Source organism: Seriola lalandi, unplaced genomic scaffold (genome assembly GCF_002814215.2).
Source record: "Seriola lalandi dorsalis isolate HSWRI2012SDOR001 ecotype SW California unplaced genomic scaffold, Sedor1 jcf7180002054748, whole genome shotgun sequence".
NCBI classification, from domain to species: domain Eukaryota; kingdom Metazoa; phylum Chordata; class Actinopteri; order Carangiformes; family Carangidae; genus Seriola; species Seriola lalandi.
Window position 1 is genome coordinate 4109595 of NW_019525301.1, and position 6000 is coordinate 4115594.

Genomic DNA, 6000 nt, shown 5'->3' on the forward strand with positions numbered 1-6000 from the left:
AACCTAAACATAATACCTCAAAATGCAATTAAGTTAAAGTTAAAACAGAATTTTTGAACTGTATCTAAATCAAGCGCTAGCTACCTGTGATGTTTATTTTTTATTTACAATGACAGCCAGGTCTGTGGTACGTGCACTGTGGCAGTGTTTATTCTATGTCATTGATGATCCCAGTCATTCAGTCTGACCAGGGTTCAAACTTTTCATCCTGTTAGTTTGCACTGGAGCAATGAGTATTGATCACTGAGCCAAGACGCCTTGGAGCATTTGCATCAAATGCTTAAGTCCATGTTGCGTGCATACTGTCCCCAAATGAACAGAAGCTGAGAGGAGGGACTACCCTGCTTGTTGTTGGCTGCCAGGGAGGTGGTCCAGGAGAGCATGGGGTTAAGCCAGATGTATGACCTAAAAATTATTGAGAATTATCACATTTTGACAGAGCATTTCTATGTCAATCGTCACAGCAAGTTTTCTGGTCAATATTCAATTGAGAAGAAACTGTCAGATGAGAACTACTGCGGTAGCTACTCCCTTTTGTAGGTCGTCTAATCAGCTTTGTTATAACACCTAACCTGGCAGGGCAGGGGTGGAGGGCTTGTTAGGCCCCAACCAAGCTGTACTTTATGGTCGTCTTAAGAACTCAGAGTTTCTGCTGAAGCCATTTAGAGGTGTCTGGTGATGCACCTACTTGTACACATTTGGTTGATGTTGGTGACTGTAGCCCCTTTAAACAGAGTTTTGATTGTGTTAACCCAGAGAAATGTAATCATCTTGAGGCTGAGCATTATTGAACTGTCGCCTCACTTGCGCCAAAGCCTGATAACTCTCCCATATTTTTCTCAAACTTCCGGAAAGTTAATGTGACAAAACCTTATTCTTTTCTGCTTCCCCAATGAAAGACTGCATTGACCAAGTGGGGTCAGCTAGGTTTGTGAGCAAGTTTGATCTCCTGAACGGATACTGACAGATCCCGTCTTCAGGGAAGACTCATGAGCGTGGTTGTTGGAGATCTGGACGGTTGCTTGGTGTATCTGGATGATGTAGTTATCTCCTTGAATGACTGGGATGGCCATTTTGACAGCAATGAGGAGTTGTTTAACCGCTTGACTCACACACACTTGACTGTTAACCTGGCCAAGTGTCAGTTGGCAAAGGCCACAATTCTTTATTTGGGTTGTGTGGTTGGACAAGGAAGAATGTGACCAGTGCATGCAAAAGAGCAAGCTATTAATGACTATGCCCTGTTCCTGACTAAAAAGGCACATCTGTTTTTTGGGGCTAATTCGTCATTGCCACTGTTTTTGTAGGAATTCTTTTACTGTTGTTGCATAGTACCTTTCAACAAACCTGCTGAAAGGTAAGGTCAAAAATGTTTGGTCATCAGAGTGCCACAAAGCTTTTGAAAGTGTGAGTGCACCTGTTCTGGCTACTCCATAGTGGGATTAAGCTTTGCTTTTAAACTTCAATTAGATGCTGGTTATGTGGGCACAGGGGTAGTGTTGCTGCAATCTGATGATTGGGGAGTGGAAAGAAACTTCAACAAACACATCTTTGATTTTGGCTTTGCATCACTTCAGTGCGTGTGTTAACTTTGTCCCTCTGGTGGTTTGTATGGATCAAAATCCTTTAACCTTTCTCAGTTCTTTGCAGTGTACCTCCCATAGGCTTGGCAGATCTCTGTTTGTACAGCCTTGGGCATTTGTCACATCCAGGGGTGGGGCATGTATTTATTTGCTCTCTGTTGTGTGTCCCATCTTACTAGGTCTTCTTCTTTCCTCTTAAAACAGCTTCAAGGATTCAGTTTCTGGGGATGTGTGGAGATGTGTGTGCTTTGTGCCGGTCCTTGGCTTGGTGGAGCTGATGTGCCAACATTTCAACTGGGAACACCTGGCCAGTGTCTACCTGCCCCTTTCTTTTGTGTTATCATATTTTGTTTTACACTGACAACATGCATCTCACATTATCACTGTCTGTCATGCACTGTCATAGACCACCGATACTGACTATCATTGATACTGATTATTATTGTTCTTTCCTTCAATGAATATAAATTCGTAAAGTGTGTTACTGTTAATTTCAGTTTGCATCTCCCATCTTTGTTGCGGCTCACAAGGCGGTCGCAGTCCTGGTGGAATAACCTGGACCCTTACTAAAGCTGGCCATATGGCCTAACTGCAATCAGGGGAGAAGGACGTTGGTAGGAGAGGTTGCCAAGAACCCGATGGTGGCTCTGGCTGAGCTCCAGAGATCCTGTGTGGAGGATGGAGGAAAGTTAGATTGATCTTCTATGTTACCAGGAACTCTTGTGTCAGTTCCCGTCTTCCCACTGGGCAGTGTCTAAATCATTATTAAGATTATGATTAATAGTACGATACCCAGCCATTGATGTGATATATCAGTGTTCCAGCGGCCGTTCTACAGAAATGTGTGATCTCAGCAGAGACAGAAATGTCAGAAGATAGTGTAAGGAAGTATAATGAAAGTCTGTTAGATAAGTCAGCTGCAGGTGTCTAACTGTGTAGATCTCCTCAGAGGGTGCGAGAGAAAAAAAAATACATCTCCTCATGAATGCACACAGCAATCACTGTGATTTGGCTCGCAGGCAGCAGAACTGCTCATCTCAATACATTTCAATTTCATTTAAATATATTTAAATACCTCAAGCCCAGCCTGGGGCTCACTTGCATGACTGGGACAGAGGAGACATATCAATGACTAAAAGGGGAGGATGGGGACACCAGGTGACTGCAGTGTGGGCTTGACGGACAGCTTGGTGCCATGTTATAATGACATTTATTCAGGGAAATTAGAATAGTTCTACATAAAGATTGATCCAGTCAGTAATTACTACCTGAGGATGTAAAAGAGGTGCTGGAATGCAAACTCCTGTTAGCTAAGAAGTACGCCTCTATAACAGTTTCCAGTTAGCTGATATTACAAAAAACTATTGAAGGATTCACACCCGGAACAGGATGGAGAACTTGCTGAATAATATCTTTCAGAATAATGAGAACACAGTGAGGGTTGAAATGTCACAGATTAAAAGTCCCATATTCGACACCTTTCAGTGTTTTATTTGAAGTGTTGATCCATAAGAAGATATATTTGTGGTTTTAAGAACCAAAAACCGTCTCAATGTAGTTTTACATCTCTTCTCTCAGACTTCTCTCTGGAAAAATCTGTGAAAATATGGCAGTATGCTGTCCAAACATATTTCATTTATTTCATTTTTTAAAAGTGGTTTGCCAGCGAGTTTGTTGAAAAAGCCAATTGATTCTGTTTAGCTTATACCTCTCTGTAACTAATGTGAAATAATGTCTACTACTTTATCTTTGAAAAAAGTTGCCTGTAAAATGGATACATATAATGACATGTCTAAGTTATTAAACTATAATGAAAGGTCAATATTTAAAAACCAGCTGCAAGCAAGGGGGGTTAGCTGTAAGGCAAGTGTTTCCCTCGCTGTTCTATGCCAGAGGCTCTCCATCTGGAAAACATGTTTGAAGCCCACAGTCGATGTGTTGGATGAGCAGGAGTTCCCCCTGTGTGTGAACAACTCCAATCCTCCATGACCTTCCTCCTCTCTGACTACGCCTCAGAAAAAGGCCAGTCCTGCAGCCCCGTCTTGCTGTAGTCAAGCCTCACTTTGGATCATTGTTGGATCAACCGACATACACCACCTACCGCCACCCAGGGGCCCTCTTCAAGGACATTAACACAGGTGGGAGTAAGGCGCACATGTGTGATTGAGAGACCACTAGACACAGAAGTTAAGGACTTAAGTTTGACTTCAGTCATGTGACTCAAGTCCTTCACCTCTGGACATTAACATCTCTGCCCTACAGCTGCTACGTCATCTACCGTCTATCTTGCCTGTTGTGGTGCACATGGACACCAACGCCAATATGTTGCAGCAATTTGAGAAACGTAAAGAGGATTTTATGAACCTTGGCAAACTGCATCATTTCAGGCCCATTGCCAACTAAGGCAACTGCACATCTAGCTTAAGGGCAACTGCTGTACTAGAAACATCCCCTTTGTGTGCTCCACCACCTTTAACAACAGAACAGATTTATTTATCTAAACCATGCAGAATCTTTTATCTATGAACACTCAACTGGAACTACATTCTTGCAAAGCTTTCACCTTGTGACATGCTGTGAGTCTCACACCAACATCTTATATTAAAGTAGTAATTAACAATAAGCCAGAGTCTTGTAGGAAGCAAGTAAGAAAATCCACTCACTGTCTTGTACATATCAAGCCTTCTCTGTCTGACCTGACCTGATAATACTTTTCCTTGCACTTTCAATTCAATTCAATTCAATCTTATTTTATTTATATAGCACCAAATCATAATGGAAGTTATCTATTCATATAGAGCAGGTCTAGACCCTACTCTTTATAATATTATTTACAGAGACCCAACATTCACCCATGAGCACTTGGCCACAATGACAAGAAAAAAACATGAGACCTCGAACAGAGCCAGGCTCATTGTGGGCGGCCGACAATGAGAGAGACAGAGAAAGAAGGAGAGAGAGAGAGGGCATTACGGAGGGACACAAAGGGCAGGGAGAGAGAAAGAGGGAGAAAGATAAAGAGGGCATTAGAGAGGGAGAGAGAGGGGGAGGGGGAGAGAAAGATAGAGAGAGCAGGAGGAAAGAGAACATAGCATAATGCAGGTTCCACATAAAGATGTATAGTAATGATAAGACCAATAATAATAATAATGAAAAGACAAAAATAGGACCAGTAATATAACAACAACAACAACAAAAATAATAATATTATTATTATTATTGATAATAATAATAATAATAAAAATAATAATGAAAATGGGGAATAAAGGGGGCATTTAATTTGATTTTAATTTGTATCTCCTATTGATTTTTATTTCACCTGATTTTAATAGTCATGCTGCAAGCAACAACTCAGATACAAAACAATTCAGTTCATTAGAACCATTCGATGTCAAACAACATGTCCCTGGATCCTTTCATATAAAGTGTCCAACACTTGTCTTTTCCAAAGGTCTTAATATTACAATGACAGCAACTTATACATGATCCCCAGAGGTGCACTGTCAGGAGAGGGCAAACCAAACAAATGTTTGGGGCGCCCAAAGGGTAAAAGGGCCCTCGATGACCCCTCATATTGGCACATTTTGCAATGGCAACTATAAACCCCCTTAACAGGAGTGTATAAGTTCCCAAATATCATTGTCTTTAGAGCGTCAGAACTCCACTATGGTTTAAGACAGAGACATGCTGTTTTTTCACGTCAAACTAGACGATTAGCACTTTCTAACAAGCTGTGTGAGACACTGACTTTGGTCGATAAACTAACGTGAAAAGTTAGAGGATTGAGTATTGTTACCGTTTGACTGGTGCATTTTTGCTTTTGCTTTTTGTGTTTGTTGATTGATTCTCACCTGCCAACTGACTGAATTCTACATTCCTAGTGGCTCCATTGGGTGTTGTCACAGCCAATCAGAGTGTCTGATTCAGAAGCTTCGGCTGTCAGTTGCTTCTTTACCCAAACTAAACGGGAGCAATCTTTTATTAGTCTGAAGTCAAAGTGAGGAGAAGTTGTTCAGAGTTTATTGAAGTGACAGAAAACAGACACAACATGATACAGATAAAGGTCGACACTTCAAATGACCTCCAGAAAAATAGAAAGAAATTATTATTAAGGTTTACAGTGTTGTCATTGTAGCGTACATACGTGGCCTGGCATCAGTCACAAGCCATTAAGGAAGTTCATTATAAGGACATGCAGAGTTACGGACCCACAATTGACACTTTGTGATTCTTCCCACCATCAAACTATCAGATTGATAGGAAACAGAGACAAAGGACCCCTCTTCCACAAACAGACCATGCTGTTAGCATGTCAGAGAGACACAGAACCAGACCAAAGGTCAAAGGGTCAGCTCCAGAGGATCAACCAATGGACACCAGGCAACTGGAGAATATAGGCAAAATCTCCAGTTTGTAA